The following is a 16,799-nucleotide window of genomic DNA, read 5'->3' as shown; positions in this document are numbered from 1 at the left end:
GGTCCAGCGCGTCGCTCCAGCGCGGCGACCCAGGCAAGGCATCGCCCGCTCCGCTCCAGCGCTCCAACGCTGTGCCGCCGCCGAGGCCGAGGTGCTGGGCGGTCCCCGCCAGGAAACGGCGCTCCAAGCCCGCTGGTAGGCCACGAGGACGGGTCGACGGGCAGCCCGGAGAAAAAGCTGCCACACCGACCAGGTAGGGACCTAGAAATAAAGTTTACACCTAGCCCCCCACATTAAAAAGACCATATCCCCTACAAACAAAAAACGGGACTCATTAAAAACTATAACAAAAACGAATTTAAAACGGATGGCTGCTGGCTAGATGTTCACCAAGATGGCTCCTCCTCCACGATGGGGAGAAGGCAGGAAAATGGGGTGAAGAGATGAGGACAAATGTAAATTAAAAGAACTTAGTAAAAGGCGACCGACTGACTCAACAAGAGATCTTCAATAAACGTTAACAGTTCCATGATTTATTTCCCCTGAGATGATGACAGAAGAACACATTTGTCCTCCCCATCTTGTTTCACTCCAATAAAAGGCATCTTATATAATCGGAAGGAATATATTTATTCAGCTTATCTCCCAGAGTATTTGCCAGTGTAATGCTGATATATGATGTGTACATCCCATTAATACATTCTGCTTCACAATGTGGGCACCTACATTCTCAGCATTTCTTTCAAGATGGCTTGTATACAAAAACAGGGATGTCATGTACACAAGGCCCTGGTCGGGCCGCATTTGGAATATTGTGAGCAATTTTGGGCCCCATGTCTGAGGAAGGATGTGCTGGCTCTGGAGAGGGTCCAGAGGAGGTTTACAAGAACGATCCCAGGAATGTGTGGGTTAGCCTATGATGAGCGTTTGTTGGCACTGGGCCTGTACTCGCTGGAGTTTAGAAGAATGAGGGGGGGACCTCATTGAAACAGACAGACTAGAGAAAGGCTTGGATAGAGTGGATGTGGAGAGGATGTTTCCACTAGTGGGAGAGTCTAGGACTAGAGGTCGTAGCCTCAGAACTAAAGGACGTTATTTTAGGAAGGAGATGAGGTGAAATTTCTTCAGTCAGAGGGTGGTGAATCTGTGGAATTCTTTGTCACAGAAGGCTGTGGAGGCCAAGTCAGAGATAGATAGATTCTTGATTAGTACGGGTGTCAGGGGTTATGGGGAGAAGGCAGGAGAATGGGGTTAGGAGGGTGAGATAGATCAGCCATGATTGAATGGTGGAGTAGACTAGATGGGCCGAATGGCCTAATTCCCCTCCTATCACTTATGACCCTGTGACCTTATGACAGGTTGGCCGGCGTGGGCAAGTTGGGCCGAAGGGCCTGTTTCCAGGTTATATGACTGTGTAACTCTAGGCGAGGGGGCCAGCATCAAGGAAGATTGACATTGTGTGAGGTTAATCTCCCGGCTGCATGGAATCGCAAGAGGAGGAGAGGTTAAGTTGTGGACGGAGCAACATGCGGAGACAGAGCGGTCACGGTTGCTGCCTTACAGGGAATGCAGCGCCAAGGACCCGGGTTCGATCCCAACCACCGGTGCTGTCTGTACGGAGTTTGCACGCTCTCCCCGTGACCTGCGTGGGTTTTCTCCGAGATCTTCGTTTTCCTCCCACACTCCAATGGCGTACAGGTTTGTAGGTCAATTGGCTTGGTGTATGTAAAGATTGTCCCTGGCGTGTGTGTGTGTGTGTGTAGGATAGTGTTAGTGGGCGGTGGGGACCGCTGGCCGGCGCGGACCCGGTGGGCTGAAGGGCCTGATTCAGCGCTGTATCTCCAGCTAACCTAAACAGAGAGGGGATGGGAGATGGAGCGGCGAGCTGTCACGGCAAGAGGTAGCAACGGTGTATTTGATGCCAGACTACAAAGGACATCTCAGCAAGATTTTGATCCTCACATTGTAGGCTTGGACAGTGCTGTGATGGGAAGCTTCATGCAGTATGTGTCAGCACAGAGATACTCTTGTTATGCCATGTAGCAATGTGAACTGACAGGGGATGGATGGATAAAAATAGTTCGCTTTTTCTTTCTTATTTATTTTTGCACCTAGCATTTCCCCTTTTACCTGTGGTTCGTACGTTCTAGCAGCAGAATTAGGCCATTCAGCCCATCAGGTCTACTCCAACATTCAAACATGGCTGATCCACCCCAACGCTTAACATGTCTGAAATGTTACATCTCGAAGATATGAGATTCGTTCTAGCAGGAAAATCAGATCAATTCTTAAAGATATGGTCACCTTTCATCGATTTATTACAAGTATAATATGGTGCAACATAACTCTGGTAATTAACTGTTTCAGAACTGGGTGAGGGGTGTGGAAAGATATGAAGTAGGTATATTCCTTTTCTTTTCTCTTCTGTTTTTTTTTTCCTCTCTTCCCCCTTTTATTTTCTATTTCTTTTTTTTGCTCTTGCTTTCTGGTCTTCTCTTTTTTTCTACATCTCTATGGGCTCTATCTATCTATCTATCTATCTATCTATCTATCTATCTATCTATCTATCTATCCACAAACTACCAGTTGTTAACTTCTGGGGCCTACACGTCACTACTTTCCTTAATCTCTTCTTTTTTCTTCTTTTCTTGCGTCTGTTATTTTTCTATTGTTAAATACAAAACAAGAATCTGAGGAAATCTGAGGAAGCACATTCTTGCCATAGAGGGAGTACAGAGAAGGTTCACCAGACTGATTCCTGGGATGTCAGGACTTTCATATGAAGAAAGACTGGATAGGCTCGGCTTGTACTCGCTAGAATTTAGGAGATTGAGGGCGGATCTGATAGAAACTTACAAAATTCTGAAGGGGTTGGACAGGCTAGATGCAGGAAGATTGTTCCCAATGTTGAGGAAGTCCAGAACAAGGCGTCACAGTTTAAGGATAAGGGGGAAATCCTTTAGGACCGAGATGAGGAAAACATTTTTTACACAGAGAGTGGTGAATCTGTGGAATTCTCTGCCACAGAAGGTAGTTGAGGCCAGTTCATTGGCTATATTTAAGAGGGAGTTAGATGTGGCCCTTGTGGCTAAAGGGATCAGGGGGTATGGAGAGAAGGCAGGTACAGGATACTGAGTTGGATGATCAGCCATGATCATATTGAATGGCGGTGCAGGCTCGATTTTTTCTATGTTTCTATGTTTTCTATGTTTCTATGTTTCTAAGAAGTTGTACACAAAATGTATTATGTTATATGCCATGATTTATATGTTTGTACATTGCTTCTAATAAAAATATATTTTTTTAAAACATGGCTGATCTATCTTTCCCTCTCAATCCCCATTCTCCTGCCTTCGCCCCATAATCCCTGCATTGGTACTTGTTTGTGTTTCTAGCCGAGCTTAGTTTACCTTAGTTTCTTGTCACGTGTACCGAGGTGATGTTAGTTTAGGTTAGACAATAGACTATAGGTGCAGGGGTAGGCCATTCGGCCCTTCAATCAACACCGCCATTCATGGCTGATCATCCCCAATCATTACCCCGTTCCTGCCTTCTCCCCATATCCCCGGACTCCGCTATCTTTAAGAGCCCTATCTAGCTCTTTATTGAAAGTATCCAGAGAACCGGCCTCCACCGCCCTCTGAAGCAGAGAATTCCACAGACTCACAACTCTCTGTGTGAAAAAGTGTTTCCTCGTCTCCGTTCTAAATGGCTTACCCCTTATTCTCTATCTATGCCTTTGGAGGGATATGGGCCAAATGCAGGCAGGTGGAATTTGTGTAGATGGGACATGTTAGCCGATGTGGGCAAGTTGGGCCGAAGGTCCTGTTTCCACGCTGTATGCTATGAATATTGATCCAACTACCTTTTTAGCACTAAAATTGAATCTGGCTCCATTAACCTTGACCCTAATGGGCCTGTCCCACTTAGACGACTTTTTAGGCTAGTGCAGGAGACTCTGCGCTTGCCACATGGTCGCCACATGTTCGCTGGTGGTCTCTGGTGAGTCTCCTTCATGGTCGCGAAGAGTTCCCGCATTCTGGGAACTAGTCGCGGCCTCAGTATGGTCGCCGCAAAATTTTCAACATGTTGAAAATTTTTCTGCAACCAAAAATTGATCGCCATGGAGATAATCGATAATCCTGTAGTCGTAGGTGCAGTTGTAGTGGGGCCGCCATGTAGTTGTGGGTAGTTGAGGTGGTCGTAGGTAGTTTTAGTTAATCGCCTTTGCTGACCGGTCATTTTCATTGGCTCATTGGTGAAGCGGTAGATTTCAGAACCAAGGATAACCGACCGGTAACGTTAAATGTGTATCTCTGGCTTACTAAAAGTAGTCTGGCTTCTTAAAAGTTGTCTCCGCCCTTTTTCTCCCCTTCTCCCCTTTTCCCTTCCCCCCCTCTTTTACAGGACTTACCGTACGTACACTGTACTTTAGGCGTCTTAATTACAGCGCCAACCTTCCTGTTCATCGCGGTGTGTGTCTATATCAACTTGGCTTTGCACCGTGTGAATTTCAGACAGCGCTCCCCCCCACCCCCCCTCCCGCTTGCCCTGGCCCCCGCCTTTGCGTTGTGTGTGTGTGTGTGTGTGTGTGTGTGTGTGTTCCACTCTGACAGTCGCTGTTCCAGTTCCCGGTTTTTCAGGCGAGTGCCGCAAACTTGACAGTCCCCGGCAGTCCGCTGTAAAATCACCGAAGTGGGACAGGCCCATAACCATTCAAAGTGTTAAGGCAATTTTTCTTCATCTAAAGTATTCTTTACATTCCTTTAGACCATTCATTTCTCCAATGTCAACAGTCACGGCACAATTGCAAGTGCTGGCCACTAGAAGGCACCGTGGAGCCGTATGTTGAAGACTTTCTCTCTGGATCCATCTTGCGTCAGGAAAACATTTCGATTCAGAACCTGGTGACAGGAAGTGTAAAAGATGATTTACCACGCATCAGCAGCTGACAAATGGCATTCCGTTTGCAATAACAAACTGTAAAAATAAAATATTAATCATTCAGATAAACACTTCCTTAGGTATTTAGTTCATCTTCTCTTGGAGTTGTACAGCATGGAAACAGGCCAATACTGCGGACACTAATACTAATTCTTCCTAGAGGAACGAGAGTGATATAGAGAGATATGGATAAGCAAAAAAGTAACGATGACAAAGGAGAGAGCTAGGTGAAAGCCGTGAGCTAGGAGAAAACGGGTTATAGACAATGAGACTCAACAAGACGACTTTGGACCTTAGTAAGCCATTTAGAACGGAGATGAGGAAACACTTTTTCTCACAGAGAGTGGTGAGTCTGTGGAATTCTCTGCCTCAGAGGGCGGTGGAGGCCAGTTCTCTGGATGCTTTCAAGAGAGAGCTAGATAGGGCTCTTAAAAATAGCGGAGTCAGGGGATATGGGGAGAAGGCAGGAACGGGGTACTGATTGTGGATGATCAGCCATGATCACATTGAATGGCGGTGCTGGCTCGAAGGGCCGAATGGCCTACTCCTGCACCTATTGTCTATTGTCTATTGTCTATTATCTAAGTCCTGGTAAAATCCTCATAAATCTTCTCTGCACTCTACTGAGCTCAACGACATCTTTAGTTCTTGATTCCCTTGATTGCAGGTACTATCGCAAGGTTTAAGAAACACTTAGACAGGTGCATGGATAGGACAGGTTTAGTGGGATATGGGCCAAATGCAGGCAGGTGGGACACGTGTAGCTGGGACATGTTGGTCGGTGTGGGCAAGTTGGGCTGAAGGGCCTGTCTCCACGCTGTATGACTCGATGAATCTAAATGGGATCAGAAATCATTCCGTCTGCTTACAGACTGATGGGGAAAGGGACTTATCTTCCCCAGGCTCTCTGAGTTCACACTATACCTAAGAGGGGAATAGACAGGCTGAATGTACAGAGTCTTTTTACCTGGAGTAGTGGAGTACCTGAACCTAGGGAGCCCTGCAGCCGCAGGAGATGCAACACCTGCCTTTAGCTTTAGTTTCTTTAGTTTTAGATATACAGCGTGGGAACTGTCCCTTTGGCCCACCGAGTCCGCGCCGACCAGCGGTCCCCGCGCATCAAAACAATCCGACACACACTGGGGACAATTTTACACAATGTTCCCAATGTTGGGCCAGTCCAGAACCAGGGGCCACAGTCTTAGAATAAAGGGGAGGCCATTTAAGACCGAGGTGAGAAAAAAACTTTTTCACCCAGAGAGTTGTGTGAATTTGTGGAATTCCCTGCCACAGAGGGCAGTGGAGGCCAAGTCACTGGATGGATTTAAGAGAGAGTTAGATAGAGCTCTAGGGGCTAGTGGAGTCAAGGGATATGGGGAGAAGGCAGGCACGGGTTATTGATTGGGGACGATCAGCCATGATCACAATGAATGGCGGTGCTGGCTCGAAGAGCCGAATGGCCTCCTCCTGCACCTATGTTTCTATGTTTCTATGTTTCTATTACACATACACCAAGCCAATCAACCTACATATCTGTACGTCTTTGGAGTGCGGGAGGAAACTGAAGATCTCGGAGAAATCCCACGCGGGTCCGGGGAGAACGTACAAACTCTGTACCGACAGCACCCGAAGTCGGGACCGAAGTCGGGATCGAACCCGGGTCTCCGGCGCTGCAAGCGCTGTAAGGCAGCGACTCTACCGCTGCGCCACTGTGACCGCCCTGTCCCGATGCCTCTTCCATTGTCACAGTCCAGGACCCCCAGCAGTCATTTCCGGGGTTGTGAGGGAGGGATAGATCAGCCGTGATTGAATGGCGGAGCAGACTTTATGGGCCGAATTGCTATCACTTATGACCTTATGACCTATTCCATTTCTCCAGAGATGCTGCCTGACCCGTTGAGTTACTCCAGCTTTTTGTGTCTATCCCAGGATGTCGTTAACGTGGAAAGAATGCAGAGACGATTAACGGGATTTACGGGATCTATATCTGCCCTGATAGATATGGGGTACAGGAACGGAGTCTGGGGTACAAAAACATTCCTTCTCTCCGGATACAGATGGAAGGATTTCTGCTCCTGTCTAGCAAGGGTAGTTTCAGTTTAGTTTATTGTCACGTGTACTGAGCTACAGTTGCGTGCTGTCCAGTCAGCGGAAAGACAATACATGATTACAATCGAGTCATTTACAGTGTACAGACACATGATAAGGGAATCAGAATCAGAATCAGAATCAGAATGGTTTATTGTCATTTAAACATAAGTTCAAACAAAATTACGTTTCTGCAGTAAAAAAAAACAACACACAATGAACACAATTCCACACAAACATCCATCACAGTGAATCTCCAAACACCTCCTCACTGTGATGGAAGGCAAAGTCTTATCTCTTCCCTGTTCTCTGTTCCCAATCCTCTCCCGCAGCCAAGCAGCCAAACTGCTGCATCGAGCCAATCGAGGCTCCTGACGTTAGATGTTAGAGCCCCCCCTTTGGGCGATGGTAAGTCCCGCGGCCGTTTAAGCCGCGCCGGGCGATGTAAGGCCCCGCTCCGGGTCGATTTAACCCCCTCGATTGTGCGGGAGAAGTTGCCGTTGCGGGAGCTCCGGAAGGCGGTCTCCCACCAGGGACCCACAAGCTCCCAATGTTACCGTCCACCGGGCCTGCTGCGGGAGCCTCTGGGCTCCGAAGTCGGGTCGCAGCCACGAGCCACCACAGCGCTCCGCACACCGCACTCCGAAGTCGGCCAGCTACGCGATGGTGAGTCCGCAGGCTCTGCGACTGGAGCCCCCAGTTCGATTCCGGTAGGAGGCCACCAGCTCCACGATGTTAGGCCCAACGGCAACGGAGACTCGACAAGGAAAAGTCGGGTCCCCGTACAGGGAAGAGTTTAAAAGTCCCCGCCCCCCACATAATACACAGCTAAAAATAATATATAAACTAAAACCAAAACATCCACTTAACAAGACAAAAGAAAAAAAAGACAGACGGACTGCTGAGGCCGCTGCCAACAGGCGCCACTATCTTGTCTAATAACGTTTCGTGCAAAGTAGTCTGATCAAGGATAGTCTGAGAGAATACAAAAATGCTGGAGAAACTCAGTGGATGAGGCAGCATCTATGGAGCGAAGGAATAGGTGAAGTTTCGGGTCGAGACTTTTCTTCAGTTCGAGTGTCACCAATGAGGTAGATAGTAGTTCAGGACTGTTCTCTGGTTGTGGTGGGATGGTTCAGTTGCCTGATAACAGCTGGGAAGAAACTGTCCCTGAATCTGGAGGAGTGCGTTTTCACACTTCTGTACCTTTTGCCCGATGGGAGAGGGGAGAAGAGGGAGTGGCCGGGGTGCGACTGGTCCTTGATGATGCTGCTGGCCTTGCCGAGGCAGCGTGAGGTGTGAATGGAGTCAATGGAAGGGAGGTTGGTTCGTGCGATGGTCTGGGCTGCGTCCACAATCCGCGGCAACTTCTCGTAGGCCTTGGACGGAGCCGTTCCCAAAGCAACACTGCGGGATCAGTGCTTCCAGCTGCAATCCGCGCAGTTTCTCCGTCCGCGTGGTCTTGCCAAGAAGATTAAAGATCATAGTGTTACTTACTTCCTCTAATCTACAGGGATAAACACATACAGCTGTGATGCTTAAGGGTGGTGTGCGAGCTGGCAGGACCTTCCTTGTGAAATGGATACATTGATATGCAAGGCGCCGCTTCTCTTTAATTCTCCTGCCAGGTTTTTTGATGGAACGGGATTGAAGAGATGGGAGCAATTCTCCCTCACAGCGGAGAAGCCACAGAAGGCAGCTTCTGTACAAAGGTGGATTAATCATGGGCCAAACTAGCAGGATGAGCCTGAATGTGTCTGATGGAATGATTTGCTGCCAATTCCTAGGTTGTTTATATGAGGAAGAGCACCTCATATTTCGCTTGGGCAGCTTACGACAAACGCTTGTAGGTTAATTGGCTTGGGTAAAATTGCTTGGGTTTACTCCGAGATCTTCGGTTGCCTCCCACACTCCAAAGACGTGCAGGTTTGTAGGTTAATAGGCTTGGCAAAATTGTAAATTGTCCGCAGTGTGCGCAGCATAGTGTTGGCGTGCACGGACGCGGTGGGCCGAAGGGCCTGTTTCCGCGCTGTATCTCTAAACGGTGGCGCAGCGGTAGAGTTGCTGCCTTACAGCGCCAGAGACCCGGGTTCGATCCCGACAACGGGTGCTGTCTGTATGGTGTTTGTACATGCGTAGGAAGGAACTGCAGATGCTGGTTTAAATCGAAGGCAGACACAAAATGCTGGAGTAACTCAGTGGGACAGGCAGCTTCTCCGGAGAGAAGGAATGGGTGATGTTTCGGGTCGAGAGCCTTCTTCAGACTGAAGTACCGGTGTTTGTACGTTCTCCCCGTGACCATGTGGGCTTTCTCCGGGCGCTCCGGTTTCCTCCCACACTCCAAAGTCTTTTGTAGGTCAATTAACTTGGCAAAATTGTAAATTGTCCCTAGTGTGTGGAGGATAGTGTTGATGCGCGGGGATCGCTGGTCGCCACGGACGTGGAGGGCCGAAGGGCCTGTTTCCGCGCTGCATCTCCAAACAAAACTAAACTAGCGGTTTAAATATTGATTTCTCTAACTTCAAGTAACGCTTGCAGCCACATCCCTCCCTCCCTTCCCCACCCAAGTCCTGGTACTAGGTTCAAAGTCGTCTTGTTGAGTCTCGTTGTCTGTAACTGGTTTTCACCTAGCTCACAGCTAACAATGGCCAGTTTCCTTTATCATCCTTACTTTCTCGCATGTCTTTCAATCAATCACTTGTTCCGTCTCTCTCCACATCACCGTCGATATCTCTCCTTTCCCTCTCCCCTGACCCCAAGTCCGAAGAAGGGTCTCGACCCGAAACGTCACCCATTCCTTCTCTCCAGAGACGCTGCCTGTCCCACTGAGTTACACCTGCATTTTGTGTGTAAGAAATATGTTTTCCTTTGAAGAAGGATGGGACTGATTGTGTGTGCGGGGAGTAACAGCAGATGCTGGTTTAACCCAAACACACACACAAGAAGCTGGAGTAATGGGTCAGGCAGCATCTCTTGAGAGAAGGAATGGGTGACGTTTTGGGTCGAACTGATTGAGCTATACCTAGTGTATAACATATATAACATATAATATATAACAATTACAGCACGGAAACAGGCCATCTCGACCCTTCTAGTCCGTGCCGAACACATAATCTCCCCTAGTCCCATATACCTGCACTCAGACCATAACCCTCCATTCCTTTCCCATCCATATAACTATCCAATTTATTTTTAAATGATAAAAACGAACCTGCCTCCACCACCTTCACTGGAAGCTCATTCCACACATGGTACTGTTGTTGGTCAGATCAACGCCAGAGTGGGTGATTCTTTGATAGCGGTGAAATATAATAATTTCCACGTGCTTGGGTTACTTGAGCCTTATTTATTCTCCTCATTTTAGATAGTGTAACAAAGGTTTACGACCACTTTAGTTGAAAGTGCGGTTAATGTTCCGTTCTGTTCTGTTAGGTTCAGTTGAGTTTATTGCAACGTGTATCGAGGTACAGTGAAAAGCTTTTGTTGCGTGCCATCCAGTCAGCGGAAAGACAATACATGATTACAATCGAGCCGTTCGTAGTGTAGAGATACAAGATAAGGGAATAACGTTTAGTGCAAGGTAAGGCCAGCAAAGTCCGATCAAGGATAGTCCGAATGTCACCAATGAGGTACATAGTAGTTCAGCGCTGCTCTCTGGGTGTGGTAGGATGATTCAGTTGCCTGATAACAGCTGGGAAGAAACTGTCCCTGAATCTGGAGGTGTGCGTTTTCACACTTCTGTACTTTTTGCCTGATGGGAGAGGGGAGAAGAGGGAGTGGCCGGGGTACGACTGGTCCTTGATGATGCTGCTGGCCTTGCCGAGGCAGCATGAGGTGTAGATGGAGTCAATGGAAGGAAGGTTATAGTCTAAAGGTTATTTCGATAGCAAAGACTCACCCACTCTGGCGTTGATCCGATCTACAACAGTACCATACACAGCTTAATCAGTTCAACTCAAAACGTCACCTATTCCTTTTCTCCAGAGATGCTGCCTGATAGAGTCATAGAGTGATACAGTGTGGAAACAGGCCCTTCAGGCCAACTTGTCCACACCAGCCAACATGTCCTAGCTAACCTAGTCCCACCTGCCTGCATATGGTCCATGTCCCTCCAAACCTGTCCTATCCATGTACCTGTCTAACTGTTTCATAAATGTTGAGTTAGTCCCAGCCTCAACTACCTCATGTGACAGCTTGTTCCATACACCCACCACCCTTTGTGTGAAAAAGTTACCCCTCAGATTCCTATTAAATCTCTTCCCCTTCACGATGAACCTATGTCCTCTGGTCCTCAATTCCCCTACTCTGGGCAACAGACTCTGTGCATCCACCCTCTCATGACTTTATAGGCCTCTATAAGATTACCCCTGATACTCCTGCGCTCCAAGGAATACAGCTCTGCGCACTGATAATACAAAGTGACCATGTAAACGTGGCTCATTTTGCAATGTCTCAGTGTTCCCAGTTCCACAACCCCATTGATAGGGGACAACGTTATATATTCAATAAGGTCCATCACAACTATCTGGCTCGTTGGTCTAGGGGTATGATTCTCGCTTTGGGTGCGAGAGGTCCCGGGTTCAAATCCCGGACGAGCCCTCATTTTAGTGTGTATAGTTGCTGCCTCACAGCGCCATAGGCCTGGGTTTGATCCTGACTACGGGTGCTGTCTGTACAGAGTTTGTATGTTGTGTGGGTTTTGTTATTGTAAATCATCCCTGGTGTGTCGGATAGTGTTAGTGTGTGGGGGTAGCTGCTCGGCGGGGACTCATAACAAGAGGATTTCAGTATAGGAGTAAAGAGGGTCTTCTGCAGTTGTATAGGGCTCTGGTGAGACCACATCTGGTGTATTGTGTACAGTTTTGGTCTCCTAATTTGAGGAAGGACATCCTTGTGATTGAGGCAGTGCAGCGTAGGTTCACCAGATTGATCCCTGGGATGGCGGGACTGTCATATGAGGAAAGATTGAAAAGACTAGGCTTGTATTCACTGGAGTTTAGAAGGATGAGGGGTTATCTTATAGAAACTTATACAATTATAAAAGGACTGGACAAGCTAGATGCAGGAAGAATGTTTCCAATGTTGGGCGAGTCCAGAACCTGGGGCCACAGTCTTAGAATAAAGGGGAGGCCATTTAAGACTGAGGTGAGAAAAAACTTTTTCACCCAGAGATTTGTGAATTTGTGGAATTCCCTGCCACAGAGAGCAGTGGAGGCCAAGTCACTGGATGGATTTAAGAGAGAGTTAGATAGAGCTCTAGGGGCTAGTGGAGTCAAAGGGATATGGGGAGAAGGCAGGCATGGGTTATTGATAGGGGACGATCAGCCATGATCACAATGAATGGCGGAGCTGGCTCGAAGGGCCGAATGGCCTCCTGCTGCACCTATTTTCTATGTTTCTATAAATGGCCTGTTTCCAATCTAAACTAAACAGAGGAACGATGAATATTGTTTTTGTTTCTGCAGTGTGACCTTGTGTGGTCTCCTCACGGAAGCCAAACTCTCTGCCCCCTTTTGGCCACCCAAGTGCGTGGAACCTTGCAATGCACACTGTCTGGAAATACACAGAGCTCCTTCCGCTCGCAACTGTGGCACGGTGGCACAGCGGTAGTTTTGCTGCCTTACAGCACTGGAGACCCAGGTTCAACCCTGACTACAGATGCTCTCTGACCGAGTTTGGCTTTACCATGCACTAATCGTTATTCCCTATATCGAGTCCAGATCCAGGGGCCACACTTAGAATAAAGGGGAGGTCATTTAAGACTGAGGTGAGAAAAAACCTTTTCACCCAGAGAGTTGTGAATTTATGGAATTCCCTGCCACAGAGGGCAGTGGAGGCCAAGTCACTGGATGGATTTAAGAGAGAGTTAGATAGAGCTCTAGGGGCTAGTGGAGTCAAGGGATATGGGGAGAAGGCAGGCACGGGTTATTGATAGGGGACGATCAGCCATAATCACAATGAATGGCGGTGCTGGTTCGAAGGGCCGAATGGCCTCCTCCTGCACCTATTTTCTATGTTTCTATATCATGTACCTGTGCACCGTGAACGGCTCGATTGTAAACATGTATTGTCTTTCCACTGACAGGTTAGCACGCAGCAAAAGCTTTTCACTGTACCTCGGTACACGTGACAATAAACTGGACTGAACTATTGTACGCTCTCCCCGTGACTGCGTGGGTTTTCTCCCGCACTTGGGTTCGTGCATTCTCCGTGGATTGTCACCTTGTCGTGGTGGAGAAGCTTGTGTGGACCTGAGATCCTGAGAGCGATGCCTTCTGGAGCTATGCTCCTGGTAGGGCCACCCATGGCGGTAAGGTCGAGGGGGAAGGTCTCTGACAAAGAGCAATCCAATCAAGACCTCAACGGTGGAACAGGCGGAGGACGATGGCTGAACTTAGTGGAGCATCTCAACGGCTGGGAAGGCGGATCCATTGAGCTATAGAGGGTACGTGCTTCAATGAGGATGATTTGTTTTCTTTCCCTGATCAGATATTTGTTTAAATTATTGGGTGAGGATCAAATTGTTAATTTGCAAGCAGAGAGAAATCATTTAAATATTCATTTCCAACAGAGTTTTTATCCATTTAATATTTCTATTCTTAAATACAAGATTAATTATTGAGGGGAACGAACGTCAGGAGGGAAATGTATTCACTGTTTAGGGTGATGTCACATGATTTATTCAAGTGATTGGGCAAGGAACAGATTTATCATGTCAAAGACATTTATTTATCAAGAGGATCAATTTTTTTTTTTAGTCAGTAAAATTAATTTGTTATTTACAACAATGATGATATATCTTCATTTAGATGGGACTGCAGCGACTCATTTAATGCAATCCATCTTTGATTTATTAATCGCAACCAAATGGTTTTATTTAGTTTAGTTTAAGAGATACAGCGCGGAAACATAGAAACATAGAAATTAGGTGCAGGAGTAGGCCATTCGGCCCTTCGAGCCTGCACTGCCATTCAATACGATCATGGCTGATCATCCAACTCAGTATCCCGTACCTGCCTTCTCTCCATACACTCTGATCCCCTTAGCCACAAGGGCCACATCTAACTCCCTCTTAAATATAGCCAATGAACTGGCCTCGACTACCCTCTGTGGCAGAGAGTTCCAGAGATTCACCACTCTCTGTGTGAAACAATTTCTTCTCATCTCGGTTTTAAAGGATTTCCCCCTTATCCTTAAGCTGTGACCCCTTGTCCTGGACTTCCCCAACATCGGGAGCAATCTTCCTGCATCTAGCCTGTCCAACCCCTTAAGAATTTTGTAAGTTTCTATAAGATCCCCTCTCAATCTCCTAAATTCTAGAGAGTATAAACCAAGTGTATCCAGTCGTTCTTCATAAGACAGTCCTGACATCCCAGGAATCAGTCTGGTGAACCTTCTCTGCACTCCCTCTATGGCAATAATGTCCTTCCTCAGAAACAGGCCCTTCGGCCCACAGAGTCCGCACCGACCAGCGATCCCCGCGCATTAACACCATCCTACACACACCAGGGACAGTTTTTACATTTACCAAGCCAATTAACCTACAAACCTGCACGTCTTTGGAGTGTGGGAGGAAACCGAAGATCTCTGAGAAGATCTGTGGGAAATCCAACACAGGCCATGGTGAGAACGTACAAACTCCGTACAGACAGCACCCGTAGTCCGGATCGATCCCATGTCTCTTTCTTTTCTTTTAAAATCTTTTGATTGTTTTTTTTTCCAAAACAAAACAAAAATAAAACATAAAAAACAGAGCAAAAAGAATAATGATAAACAGAACAATGCTATTGATACATAGGGATCAGGATTACATTAATAACAGGTATAACCTAAATACGAGACCAGTGTCAAAATACACATTGAATAGGGACCTCCCGGTCTCTATGTAAATATAGTTAAATCTTTAAAAGGGAACTTATAAATGTTAAAAAAAAACCCCAAGGATAAAAAGACAAAAAGAAAAAATGAAAAAACAAAACCCTCCTAAACTAAAGAAAAAAAAGAAAAAATATAATAATAATAATAATAATAATAAAAATAGGAATAAAAATAAAATAAATAAAAAAACAAAGCAAAGCAAAACAGAATCTGAACTGAGAATTTCAACAATTTATAACCATATAACAATTACAGCACAGAAACAGGCCTTCTCGACCCTTCTAGTCCGTGCCGAACACGTATTCTCCCCTAGTCCCATATACCTGCGCTCAGACCATAACCCTCCATTCCTTTCCCGTCCATATAACTATCCAATTTATTTTTAAATGATAAAAACAAACCTGCCTCCACCACTTCCACTGGAAGCTCATTCCACACAGCCACCACTCTCTGAGTAAAGAAGTTCCCCCTCATGTTACCCCTAAACTTCTGTCCCTTAATTCTCAAATCATGTCCTCTTGTTTGAATCTTCCCTACTCTCAGTGGGAAAAGCTTATCCACGTCAACTCTGTCTATCCCTCTCATCATTTTAAGACCTCTATCAAGTCCCCCCTTAACCTTCTGCGCTCCAAAGAATAAAGCCCTAACTTGTTCAACCTTTCTCTGTAACTTAGTTGCTGAAATTTTGTCGTCAAATCCTGGGTCTCCGGCGCTGCGAGCGCTATATGGCAGCAATTCCTCCGCTGCTTCTCCGTGCCGCCCGAGGTTTCCACAATGGGGTCTGTCTCGGTTATTTGAACGAATCTATAGAGTTTGACGGCACTGGGCCTGCACTCGCTGGAGTTTAGAAGAATGAGGGGGTACCTCATTGAAACGTACAGAATAGTGAAAGGCCTGGATAGAGTGGATGTGGAGAGGATGTTTCCACTAGTGGGAGAGTCTAGGGCCAGAGGGCACAGCCTCAGAATTAAAGGATGTTCCTTTAGGAAGATGAAGAGGAATTTATTTAGTCAGAGGGTGGTGAATCTGTGGAATTCTTTGCCACAGGAGGCTGGGGAGGCTGTCTATTAATATTTTTAACGTAGAGATGGATAGATTTTTGATTAGTACGGGTGTCAGGGAGGCAGGAGAAAAGGGGGGAGATGTGGATCAGTCTTGATTGAATGACTTGATGGGCCGAATGGCCTAATTCTCCTCCTATCACCTATCACTTATGAAGTTATACAGTGTGGAAACAGGCCCCTCGGTCAAACTTGCCCACGCTGACTAACATGTCCCATCTACAGTAGTCTCACCCGCCTTTGGCCCAAATCCCTCCAAACCTGATCGATCTAAATATTTCTTAAACATTGCCACAGTCCCTACCTCAACTACTCCTTCCAGCAGCTCGTTCCATACACCCACCACCCTTTGTTTTCAAATGTTACCCCTCAGGTTCCTACAATATTAAATCTTTCCGCCCTCATCTTAAACCTATGTCCTTTAATTCTCAATTCACCGACTTTGGGCAAAAGACCCTGTGCAGTTTACCCGGTGAATTCCATTCATGATAGACAGAAAATGCTGGAGTAACTCAGCGGGACAGGCAGCATCTCTGGACAGAAGGATTGGATGACGTTTCGGCTCGAGACCCTTCCTCAGTCATGATCCTCCGTGATTTTGTACACCTGTATGACATTCACCTGCACTCTACGGAATAGTCCTAGCCTGCCAGACCCCTTCCTCTAGCTCAGGCCCCTCAAGTCCTGGCAACATCCTCGTAAATCTTCTCAGCACCCTTTCCAACTTGACAACGTCTTTCCTATAACACGGTGCCCAGAACTGAACACAATACTCCTAAATGCGTCCTCACCAACGTCTTATACAACTGCAACATGGCCTCCCAACTTCTATACTCAATAGGTACACAAAATTGCTGGGGAAACTCAGCTGGTGCAGCAGCATCTATG

General features: G+C 46.9%; 1 non-coding gene across 1 annotated transcript; it reads left to right on the top strand.

Annotated features, from left to right (window-relative positions):
* The first annotated feature begins 11,499 nt into the window (after positions 1-11,499).
* Positions 11,500-11,571, top strand: trnap-ugg. Its single transcript has one exon. It is a non-coding gene; the product is annotated as a tRNA-Pro (tRNA).
* Positions 11,572-16,799: the final 5,228 nt, after the last annotated feature.

The sequence above is a fragment of the Amblyraja radiata genome, chromosome 6, assembly GCF_010909765.2.
Source record: "Amblyraja radiata isolate CabotCenter1 chromosome 6, sAmbRad1.1.pri, whole genome shotgun sequence".
Classification (NCBI taxonomy): Eukaryota; Metazoa; Chordata; class Chondrichthyes; order Rajiformes; family Rajidae; genus Amblyraja; species Amblyraja radiata.
Note: the sequence above shows the minus strand (reverse complement) of the source record. Positions and strands in the feature narration are given on the sequence as shown.